We start from the raw sequence: 12,595 nt of genomic DNA on the forward strand, positions 1-12,595 counted from the left end.
AACTTGTCAACCTAGCGTACGGCCATGTTCCAGATAAAAGGAATACTTGAATAACCATCATTTTTAAGAGAGTGTATGACTTCCAAACACTGGGGGAAACGGGCCAAAACCGATATATACTAGCAAGCTAATAAACTACAACACCCATTAACGAGTTCTTCCCTTTACAAAACTAGCACATGAACGTTTGCTAGGTCAACAAGTTTCTCTCGTACAAAACTACCGCTCCACTAGCACTTGAAAGCTTAAGTGCTAGTCTTCACATAATTTGGGGGTGGGTGCAATCGTGTTCTGTGCATATCCCCTCACATCAACATATCACATTTATAAAAAGCAACACCGACCAGTTTAACCTCTGTGTGCACCTCCAATTTAAGCGATTTATACTTCTACACTATAACACTAGCTATCTGAAACTATACATATAGCACAATGATCATTCGTCATTCAAATTGAATTAGACACTTGGGCCAAGACAGTCATTCAAATCCAGGCGCCCCCGCCCTCGCCCCCCCTCCCCCTCCTCGTTATTTAGCTTCCATGTGAGCTCATCTAAATTTAAAAAAAAAAAAAAAGGATTTTCCGCTAGGTGTCATAGACATCTCCAAAGTGCCCCCGGACCTCTCCGATTGCACAAAAAGCCGTCAGCCACCATACATCCAAGATTTGTTTCGCAAAAACATCACAACGATGTTTGACAACGTAGTAAAAACAATATTAGTTTCATTGCTAAAAGGATACACGATAGTAGCTTCACTGCTAATAGGATAAAAAGTTATACCGGGGAGAACACATTGTAAATACTGTAAATAAATAGTACGCATTCTCTTATGTACAAACGTTCATTTAGACTTACGAAAGCCGAGCCATTTCCCAGCGGGAAACATTTGTAATGGAAACATCGTAGTCCATGTTCGAAGCTACTGAACCGTCACGCTCCGCTTCCAGCTCATATGTGCACGCAAACAACTCCACGTTTACTTCATCTAAAGTAAACCTCTTCCTTTCCATGATGTCCAAATGTATTAGCGATCAAATCATCCAGTAAATATATCGACGACAACACCAGTTTCACCAAACAGCTTCACACGCGTACGCTACATCTTATCTGGCTACAGCGCAGCAGAGGTCTATTGTTTTGCGCATTGCCGCCCTCCCCCCTCACACCCCCTCCAAATCCACAAAGTGAACGGAAAAAAACACGAAAACAAGCACCAGCAACAGATGACGGTAACTTACCTGTACTGTGCGGGTACTGCCTGCTCTGATTGGTCAGCTCGTCCACGTTCTGCTCGCTGAACCCACAGAACGATTCCGCCCCTACACGTCTCGCCTGTCCTTCAGTCTGCGCTCGAAAACGACGTAAAATCCAGCTGTTTAACAAGAATGAATTATGCCGAGTTAATGATTAAAGATTTCAACTGATAATTTGTCAGATTTATCTGCAGGCGAACTCTTGTGTATTGCCATGTTTTGTTTTGTTTTGTTTTTAAGCGCAATACATTTTCAAGCAGCACTCGCGAAATCATTAGTTTTAGAAAATCTTCCATCTTAGAATTCATTAAGTTTATGCTGGTTTCGAAGCTCTTCGCCGTCCCGCAACAGTGAACTGGGACTGCGACATTAATTAGCCAGCTAGCTACAGCATGTAATCATAAAACCAATTGCACCGATGTAAATATAAATCCACATTCACGTGAACATTATTTAACATTTAGTGATGTAAAAAAAAAAACCCCATATCGCCATATTTCCGCGCAACGTAATCTAAAATTGAACCTGCAGCCGATTAACAAAACCATTCCAACACGCTAAGATTAATTGGGCTCGTTACCCGATCTCGAGCAATGGGTCTACGGGTTAGCTACAGCCAACAATTCGACACCGGAACACTCGTTGTAGCTAGCACACACCTTGTTTGCTTCAAACATCCTAAAACACAAACAGTAAAGCATACTTACAGGCTGTGAGCCGCCGAGTCACACACGGTTGTAACAGCTGCCGAGGCACGGAGTAAGAGAGATGAAAAACCAGGATCGAACTTCACACGGGTTTTGAAGCTGTCCTCCTTGAAGTACATTTACGGCATTTAGCAGACGCTCTTATCCAGAGCGGCTTACAAAAGTGCTTTGTCATTTACTCATAGAATACATCCTAGTACAGTACAGTAGGTTAGAATCAAACATGCCAATGAACTAGAATACTGTAGAAATACAGGGACGAATGCTGACACCTAGAAGTACAAAATACATAAGGTCTATTTTAAACAATGATGGGTGCTATAAACAATACGTGCCAGAGTTTGTTAAACAACATAAACCATACCCTACAATAAGTACTAAATTAGTCAGTCAATATGGGAGCAGTGTCAGTTGTCCTTTAGATATTCTGCAAATAGATGGGTCTTCAGTCCGCGTTTGAAGACTGCAAGGGACTCTGCTGTCTGGACAGCAGTTGGGAGTTCATTCCACCATCTCGGAGCCAGGACGGAAAAGAGTCTCGATGCTTGTCGTCCATGAGACCTGAAGCAAGGTATTTCAAGCCGAGCCGTGCTTGAGGTACGGATCGGGCTTTGACCGTTGACCTCATGTATGAAGAGGCTGGTCCATTTTTGGCTTTGTAGGCAAGCATCAAGGTATTAAATCTGATGCGTGCAGCTACAGGGAGCCAATGAAGGGAGCGCAGCTGTGGAGTAACATGTGTGAACGTCGGAAGATTGAAGACCAGTCGTGCTGCTGCATTCTGGACAAATTGTAGAGGTTTGATGGCTCTTAGAGGAAGATCAGCAAGTAGCGAGTTGCAGTAGTCTAGCTTTGAGATCACAAGAGACTGCACAAGCTTCCTGCGAGAGAAACGGTCGAATCCTTGGTATGTTACAAAGGAGGACTCTGCAAGACCGGGTTAGATTAGAAACATGAGTTGACAACGACAACTGGTTGTCCAAAGTTATGCCCAGGGAGTTCTCAAAGGAAACAGCAAGCTCATGGTAAGGCTTGGGAGTACCTGGGATGAACAGAAGCTCGGTTTTACTGGGGTTGAGCTTCAAGTGGTGGGCTGTCATCCATGACGCGATGTCAGTCAAGCGTGCTGAGATACGTCTGGAGACCTGCGTGTCAGAGGTTGGAAAAGAAAGAAATAATTGAGCGTCATCAGCATAGCAGTGGTAGGAGAAACCATGAGCAGATATTACATCACCAAGAGAATCGGTACCACCCTGGCGGTTTTGAATGCAGTAGGCACGTATCCAGAAGATAAGCAGTTGTTGACGATGACAGAGACGAAAGGAAGCAGATCTTTTGCGATTGTCTAGAACAGAGCGCAAGGAATTGGATCCAGCGGACATGTAGTCAGGAAGTCAGGAGTTGAAGAATTTCATCTGAAGAGAGAGGAGACAGAGAAGTCAGAGAGTTGGATGTTGGGGAATGCACATCGGTTGGAGGAGTGGGTAACAGAGCAGTGGAAGAAACAGTGGTAAAAATTCATTTCAACCACTGACTTCTTCATGGTTCTACCTTTGGCAGAGCATACAAAGGAGATTTCCCGTCACAACCCAGAACGCCAAATATCTTGAACCAAGTTTCCCATAGGCCCCTGCCTACTCAATTCACAACGTACGCAACCTCAAGCTCTTCCCAGGTAGACACCTCCCTTCACGACGGTGAGGTCAACACAGCGAACCAACCCCTTCAAGCTCAATTTTAAAGCAACCATTTTCAAAACCTCTTTAGACATATAATCATATTGGCCTCCCCGGTGACGTAGGCCATGCCATGCCTACATTTGTGAAGCATTTCATAACTTGGGGGAAACTCATAACAGATTCTCTGTTCACACAGATGTGATATAAAAGACAAAGAAGTTTTATTTTATCTTTTTTTTTTTTTTTGTATGAACTTGTGTTCGACTCTGCTCCTGCCTGACACACTCACCTCTCGGGTCTGTGTTGAAGGACACTCATGGAGCAATACATTTAATGTAAAAAGGAACCTGTGAAATATTTACCCAATTTTTAAAACCAGATTAAGTAGTAGATTTCCAATGTTTTACACTTCGGCAGTACACGGCAAAGGCGATCGCTGTAACTATGTGGCCTAGGTCCCCAGGCCTGCACTGAGGCATACTCAATAAGCAAGCATTTCATTTGCTCTTGAGTACGCAAAATCTGTAACTCAATTTAAAAATGGATTGTAGGTGGGATTTTGCATAACTTGGATTGGTGGAGTCACGAATACTATAGAACCACGTGATCCAATCCCCTCATTTCAGGTCCATATTAAACTTTCTCCTGGGGAGGAAATGGTCCAAAGTCAAAATTGCAAAACATTATGCTTGGTGATCCTAGCAACACCAAGCTGGAAACAGGGAAATTCACTTACACAGTCTTCTGTATGCAGTGATAAAATCATGAAAAGATTTACACGTTTCACTTTGCGAACAAGGTGGATGAACCGTCTGCCTTACTGAACAACCAGTGGATGTACAGGGAGCGTACCTAGCGTGGGAGTTCTCCTACTCCACTGCTGTAGTTGTTTACGTCCCTCCGTGGGCTGTGTCGAAGAGCGCTAGCGACATCTTTCACTCGGTCATCGCGGGACTTCAGAGAAAACATTCCAACGCCCTCTTATTGATCTGTGTTTATTTCAGTCATGTCTCCTTTTCTCCTGTCCTCACCAACTTTAAACAGTATGTTAACCGTGCAACGAGAGGGCATAACCTTTTGGACCATTTTTTACGTCAACGTGAAAAAAAGCATAGAAAACGGGTCCGAACAACACAGCAGATGTGTTGAATGGGATGAAAAGCTTGACAGTCTGTAGAGTACAAGGAGATCAGGCATTTGCATCTGAACTTAATCTAATGTTTCAACAGGTTTGACACAACCCCCACCACTGTGTGCTCAGACGGTGAGACTAGGTCTCCACCCAACCTGCCCCCATTCACACCTCTGTTGGAGTCCCTGCTCTATGACCCATCAACACCCCTGTCACCCTCTCTGCTCTCAGCAGACTTCTGACCCCAGAGGACAGCCTCGTTCCTGCCAATAGCTCCCTTCAAAACAACATTAAAATAACACTTGACCAGGACCAATTCTGCCATCCTCCCTTCATCTCTTCCCCCACAATCAGGAATTCTTAGCTCCCTGCATACTCCCTCATCACCCAGCCCTACCTTCACCATCGTCCAGGTAAAGCGGGAGCTCTACGGGCTTCACAGTCACAGAGCTAGTGGGCCTGATGACATCTGTACTCCTAAAGAATTTTAAAAGTGAACACAACACACAGAATTAAAACAAGAAGCTTGCCATATAAATATGAGCTAAGAATCTTTGATGATGGGAGGTACACTGTTCACAGAGGTGCTGCGATACTGGGTCTGTGTGTGGAGTGGATGGAACAAGCCCCTATTCCATCTCCCTGTTCCAAAAATCTATTTAATATATGGTCTCCAGGTAGGGGACCGGAATTACAAATAGCAAACCTCTGCAGAAAAATCATCAAACAATACCTATGTTATATGCAGACATGCTAATGCTAATGGTACTGATGAGGAAACCACACCCTCGAATCAGAATTTAAATTGCCCAATTTTTATTATTTTTTTTTTTTACCTGCTAGTCTCCACAGTAACCTCTGCTGGCTTGAAAGCAAAAGACAGCCACACGCAGGGAGAAATACTAGAGTACCAACTATATAAACAAGGCAGTACGTCCTTCAAGAAGAGAATAGATTGAATATGATTGAATGTGAAGGCAAACTTTGCCTGTCTTTTCAGACTGAAGCCCTAGATCTGGTCCACAGCCATCCTAATATACATGTTTAACACATAAACTGTCTTTTTTAAATTGGTTGTGCCTCACATCATTTGTATCAGATATTTCTAAAATGTTGCTTCCCTTTCTAGTGCTGTTAGTTTTAGTGAACTCTAACCTTATCACAAAGCCTCGTTGGGTGTTCTTTAGTTTAAATCGTACTTCTCATTCATTCTATCTTTTTCAACCGTGCCATCATTCCTCCAGATTCAAAGGGGACAAAGAAAACACATGATCTGGATGTCTGTCACAATTATCCTAAATTAAGTGCAACTGACATGCTAGTGACCAGCAATGGCCCCCTGACGACTGATGAACAAATAAGCAAACTAAAAACGACTTCTGCATTAAAACAATTCGACATGTAAGCGGGGTGTTAATGGATGGCTTGTTCCTTTTCATTTTTGCTATGCTCCTGGAGGGCTTAGACCCCCATTCACACTCACGCGTCTGCCGTTAACTATCGGCAGAGGAAAAACAAAAAACAAAAACAGTTGACTTTCTCTTATGGTAATTCCTGGTTTAAAATTCTAGCTAGGTCACTTTGTCCGTGGAAAGTCATTGGGCGTGAATGATGTCACACGACCCGTTTATTTACATTTAGCTAACGCGTTTATCCAAAGCAACTTATAATTACAAACGAGTACAGCTTGAGCTACTAGGTTAAGGGTCTCGGCTCAGGTGCCCAAGTTGAACCAGCAACCTTTTGATTGCTAGACAAATGCCTTAATCACTGAGCCACCACTGCCTCAAAGCCAATCAAAAATTATTTATTAGACTTTGGACCGAATTTATTGCATCTGTCACATCTTTCTCTGCATTAGCTTGGCGCCAACTCAAAACCAGCCCAACGATCTTGTGAGACACAAGTTAGCAGAAACACAAAAGATCGACGAGCCTTATTTATGTGCTTTACATAAGTACCAGCTTCATGGAGGAAGCTTCTGAATATGCTGAACATAATCGTGGACCTTATTTCTCGTCTCCAAATAGCGGACTAGGCGGCTGACTACCTTTCGTCTTTAATTGGTATCTCAAAATGTTTTCATCATACACTATGTCATATTGCAGCCAACGTCTATACAGACGCACGTACTTGGGCAACATACGCCATACATTGGTTTAAAACTAGGCCTACATTTTCAAATCACATATGACCAAAAGGCCGAGATAGAGCACAGTTTCTCAGGAAGAAAACAAAAGGACACGTGCGCTATTGCGTTTAATGTTTTCATATCTGCCACTAGCCTCTATTCGTGGCAAGCAGTTTATTAAACGACCAAGATATTTTAGCTGATTGTCGTCTCATCAACAGTCACGCAAAAGAACGTCTAGCAGTCATTGGCCTGTGGCCTCGGTAAACCGCTGCAAATGTTACTTTAAACACGCACCTATCGACTGCCGTTACAAGCAAAAGCAATTTCCATACTTCGAACTTAGCACTGCTTTTAAACAGTCAGATCACGCCAAAAGATTGTTTTATTCCGAAAGAAATTAAACAATTCTAACGCGTTTGTTCAAAAGGGCGATTTTAGGCTTACGGTGAAAAAACTTGTGACGCGCACTATTACTGAGAGTAGTTTCTCTCTACAAAAACGTACCGTTACACAAATGATGATTCTGCTTTGAACAGCACTTCTCCCCATTTCCCTAATATTATTATATACTATATTTACATAGCATGTTATTTTCCAAGAAAAATGCTTACCTCACATTATACGTGCGTCTGGTTCAGAGCGGGTCTTAAATTTAGGCCTGCAAAGTAAATCCGCGTCACGGCAAGAGGATCTGCAGTTCGGTTCTACGTTTGGCAACTACTAAGTGCATCATTTCTAAAGACTAATTCCTCATACGTGCGATTATCAAGCAGATTTGGCATCACGTCCTAGACAAGTGAGAGATTAGAGAGCTAGAGGCTTCCTGGTTGACTAAAACTGCGGGCATGATTTTATTTTAGGCTTTCTATCTGAAATAGTCAACTTACTCAGTACTAAAAACACATCCTTCAAAACCTAGGTAAAACGTAGCTTCAAAATGAATCCCTGAGCCATTTATATTTTTCTTCTTCATTTCTTTCTTTGTCCTTAAAATTGTTTTGTATTCATTTTGGCAGCTTGAATTTTGGGAAAGGGTTCAGGTTCCTCTTGTTCTTAACATTTAAAGGCTTCTAAATGTGTTGTGAAACAGGTAGTCAGAAGCCACAGCATTATCAGATGCTGATGCACGTCTAGCTTCCAGAATCTGCATATATTTTACAAATTGACAGGGAAAGATGATGGAAGGTAGGGATGAGTTTGATTTCCAAACTCAGTATAGGGCTGGGCTTCCCGTGGTTCTTTTTAAAGAGAGGTATGCCTCATTTGAGTTGATCAAGTGTCTTCAAATAATCATTTTTATCCAGGTGACTACAAGCAAAGCAAAGCACCATATCCTTCATTTAATAGGTCAGTTACACTCCATGTTTATCAAAAGCATTTAATATTAATGGTCATAGTAATGCCACACAAATTCACAAAGTGTTTAAGACATGTCTGGCTCCGTTTGCTTTCTGTGTGAACTCACTAAAACAGTGCAGATTTTAAATAAATGACCACAAAAAGAAGAAATGATATATTGCAACAGGAAAAATAGATTTTTCTTTAGAAATGAAAGAGTAGTTCAAAGAGAACTCAGCACCTTCTATATCATAATTGTAACCAACATTTTCATTATATGTGAAATAATTGATTCAAGCTTAAGACTAGAAATTAAAAAGAAATTACAGTTTATCAATCGAATGGGAAATTCGATTCACACTTATCCTCATTCCAGTAAAATGCCACAGTATTTACAGTTTGATGTGAACAAAACAAACAAACAAAAACTTCTCAATTTTTGGTTTATGACAACCAACCGCAGATAAATTCTGTATAACCAAGATTATGCCTCGGTCGTCATTGCAACTGTTTTCTCCCACAGACAATGTTTAAAACAAAATCAAGCGCCACTAAATGTGTCAATTCTTAAATGTAAAAAACAGCTCTGAATTTATTTCCCCCCTACAATACAAGGTAAAGGGCAGGGTAAACGGGGTCAAAAATGCAGCAATAAGAAGCGCTTACATTTCATTTTGCTGCTAATTTCAGTTACAAAAGTGGCTTTTTGCTCTTATACAAAATGGAGCTATAGTTATTAAAGAATTAACATATAGCCCAAGTTGGGAGTTTAAGGGACAATTTACTCTTGAATCTCTCCTTTAAAAAAAAAAAACTTACAGAGCAACAAGAATAATGGAAAACCTTAAAAAAAAAAAAAAAAAAGTATAAAAATAATCAAAAAAAAAATCAAGAGAATAAATCTGTATATTAAGCAAAAAAAGGAGAGGTAAAACACGATTCACTAAACAAATTCATGACTAATTGTTTTCTCACAAAAATCAAGAAAACATTCATGGAAAAGACCTTGTGCGATCCTAAAATGCTTTTTTCATGATAATAGATTCTCTTCCAATGGAAATAGCATGACAAAACACAAAGATTCTCAGTCACAGTAACTAAAATTGAAAAAAATCTCTTAAAACCTGTATATTTCGAACCATTAGAAACACGCATTTTATAAAATTCTTAATGCTTTAGAAAAATGTTCATATATCCATTAATATACATTTATATCTTCACTAAATTCAAGTGGCATGGCCAATATGATATATCTAGGCTTGTCTAGTTTTGAAGATAAATTAATACAATAAATTAACAGCACCATTGAAAAACTACAAACGGCATTTACACATTTCTGTATTCAAGACAGAAACAGAAAAAAAAGAAAAAAAGAATAGAGATGCCATTTTTATACATGTTTTACTGCCATTGCTACGACAGCACAAACCGTGTTTCATTGTAAGACCGTCATGTTGTGTAAGGTCGCTGATAGTAAACTGGGGTCTTAGCGGCAAATTGATTAAAGTGAATTGGTTTATGTGACTACAACACCCCCACACACCATTTCATTTTTAACATGTATTTACTGAAATCAAACCCCCTACTGACCAGGTGAAAATTCCTGTGTAGTGTTTCTTTGCAGTCTGAACATGCATCTGTTCTCCACTTGCCGTATTGCTCCCTATAGTCAATGACAAGCTCCTCATCTTGTAGCAGTGACAGCAATTTGAGCTTCCGTAGACCTGATCTTAGTCAAAAGGCTAACCAAGCGTCAGCAGCCTATGAGAGGGGTACAGTAAACATGTTATACTGTGTGAAATTGTTTTCGTGAACAAGAAACCTAACGTGCATGAAAAGCATTTTGTTCCTGTGTCACTTGTGATTTAAAGCAATAAAAAGATAAGAGACTAGCTTCTAGAAAATAAGGGTTTAATACGCAAAGCAAACACACTCAGCAAGGGTGCACCGCTGCATCGAGACCCACAACAAGACGTAAACACACACAACTATTTTTGAACCCAAGTAAATCAGGGGAGAGCGCGAACGCAGTCCCCCACTACCAGAAATTATGCAGTCGAGATTCCCACATTTGGGGAATTCGCAGGGGTCAGCACAACCGGAGTGCAATGGCTGAGCCTCGCCCTGGGTGAACCACCTTCTTGATCATGGTATCTCCCCTGCCAGGTAAGTATGAATTCCCCGTCCACACGGCGAACACATGATCAAAAGACTTAGTATTCACTCAGATGGTAGGATCCCCGCTCAATACGCAACTAAACACAATCTAAAAGCAAACTGAATACATACCTACAGAAGAACGACGTATTGTTTGAAAAGAACATTTATGGGCTGTTATCTCGTCGATTTAAACGAAACGGAGAAGAGGCTTCCCATGATGCACTGCTTCCGAATACGTAATGAGCCATGAGGACGCGTGGACGTTGTTTCTATTTTCGTGTGTGGAGCAAACTCTTCACGTGAGCGAAATTCACAACGGGCGAACATGCTGGACTAACGTATTGCTGCGCCGTATAGAGAAATGGTGCTTTCGCTAGCTTGGTGATTCAAAATCCACACAGAATTGTTGAGAAAATTACCAAGCATTGAAAGGAACAGAAACGCGCGTCGTGCCATTGACGACTTTCGTTTTAGCGAGATGAGCAAAACTCTCGTCATTTGTCCTCCAGAGCGTTGTCTGCTACAGGGTGGTATCTGTTCGCAATCAACGGCCGAAAAAAGAGGCGAGATCACTCAAGATTTTATACTGGGCACACTACGCTGCGCTACGCTTTTAAAGGGAACATTTCTCTTCATATACTGCAACGGGCGATCACTTGCAGTTGTTAAACAATACACACGGAGCTTATCCCTCCACAGAAACGTCTAGCCGACACACAGAAGATTCTTCCAAAGAGAAGAGACTGCCCTGAACAGGATGCGCGCGCGCGCGCAAACACACACAATAGAAAAATGTAAAAAAAAAAAAATAATAATAATAATAATAATAATAATAATAAATAATTAAAAAGTTTAAAAAAAAAATCAAACAACTGTTTTCTTATTTTCCCACAGAGCAAAGGAGGGAGGAGGTGCACCGTTCCCGGAGGTACTGCAATACCGGGTCGATGCGTGGAGTGGACGGAGCAAGCCCCTATTCCATCTCCCTGTTCCAAAAATCAATTTAATATATGGTCCCCGGGTAGGGGACGTATCAGATATTAAACTGATAAGAACAGATACTACACTTGATCTTAGCCAAAAGGCCGAGAAGCGATACCAGCCGCCTACCAAACCCAGGGTAGCCATTCAAGGCATCGAGAATGACCCTTACGGCGATAAAACTACGCATCACGGATTTTCACAAAAACACTAGGAACCTATACTACTATTCAGGTTCCATTACGAATTGCCCGAGAAACGTCGTGCTACACGTAGTCCGGGGACCTGAAAACTCAAGTCTTTCATAACATTAAATATGGTTGCTCGCCGACCAATCAAATACAAGTAGTCTAGATCAAGTCTTGCCTCTGCTACCTCTCCTTTATTAATAGTTTAGACACCAAATACCTGTTCTGGATTTCGACTTAACACCACTGAAGCACGAAAGTCTGTTCACTGATAAAATAATAAATATCAGCGGCATCAAAGGTTTAAATGCGCTTCCGTATCCCTCTCGTGGTTAGACCATAGACAGTACACACACACACACGTGGGCTGGACGACAGCGAAGCCACCGTGTCTCTGGCGCCCTCTATTGGCTGGATGCGGGATAACCGAACCCCGCCTATTCCCATATAAGTGAACGGCTCAGACACTCATTGTAAATTAAACATCTAGAAATTAGAAACCTCTAGACCTGCAGCACCACACTTTCAGACCGCACCATCAGCTTCATGTGACATTGTTGGGTTTTTTAGCACCGAAGTGTATACAGTACGTAATAACAAGTGCAAGTGCGGCGGTAGTCTGGTTCCAGGAGGAACTTGTCAACCTAGCGTACGGCCATGTTCCAGATAAAAGGAATACTTGAATAACCATCATTTTTAAGAGAGTGTATGACTTCCAAACACTGGGGGAAACGGGCCAAAACCGATATATACTAGCAAGCTAATAAACTACAACACCCATTAACGAGTTCTTCCCTTTACAAAACTAGCACATGAACGTTTGCTAGGTCAACAAGTTTCTCTCGTACAAAACTACCGCTCCACTAGCACTTGAAAGCTTAAGTGCTAGTCTTCACATAATTTGGGGGTGGGTGCAATCGTGTTCTGTGCATATCCCCTCACATCAACATATCACATTTATAAAAAGCAACACCGACCAGTTTAACCTCTGTGTGCACCTCCAATTTAAGCGATTTATACTT

At 41.4% G+C, this 12,595-nt stretch overlaps 3 non-coding genes and 1 pseudogene across 42 annotated transcripts in view; all 4 read right to left on the reverse strand.

The window, feature by feature from the left end:
- tmem88b (transmembrane protein 88 b) overlaps window positions 1-12,595 on the reverse strand; it is a 139,662-nt gene that overhangs the window by 55,970 nt on the left and 71,097 nt on the right. For 37 of the 40 annotated variants that reach the window (XR_014115787.1, XR_014115780.1, XR_014115779.1 and 34 more), the window contains 6 exons: window positions 7,518-10,005; window positions 5,170-5,249; window positions 4,493-4,594; window positions 3,004-3,376; window positions 1,962-2,068; window positions 1,240-1,373 (listed from right to left, as the gene is read on the reverse strand). This is a non-coding gene — a transcript (transmembrane protein 88 b). The remainder of the gene's footprint in view (window positions 1-1,239; window positions 1,374-1,961; window positions 2,069-3,003; window positions 3,377-4,492; window positions 4,595-5,169; window positions 5,250-7,517; window positions 10,006-12,595) is intronic. The other 3 variants (XR_014115799.1, XR_014115791.1, XR_014115784.1) reach the window with 3 other exon arrangements.
- LOC145646315 (U2 spliceosomal RNA) lies at window positions 5,335-5,453 on the reverse strand (annotated as a pseudogene).
- LOC145646304 (U1 spliceosomal RNA) lies at window positions 10,255-10,418 on the reverse strand. Its single transcript, XR_014116157.1, has one exon. It is a non-coding gene; the product is annotated as a U1 spliceosomal RNA (small nuclear RNA).
- On the reverse strand, window positions 11,311-11,501 carry LOC118240309 (U2 spliceosomal RNA). Its single transcript, XR_004775344.1, has one exon. It is a non-coding gene; the product is annotated as a U2 spliceosomal RNA (small nuclear RNA).

This window comes from Electrophorus electricus, chromosome 13 (genome assembly GCF_041902795.1).
Source record: "Electrophorus electricus isolate QZ-2024a chromosome 13, ASM4190279v1, whole genome shotgun sequence".
In the NCBI taxonomy this organism is placed as follows: Eukaryota; Metazoa; Chordata; class Actinopteri; order Gymnotiformes; family Gymnotidae; genus Electrophorus; species Electrophorus electricus.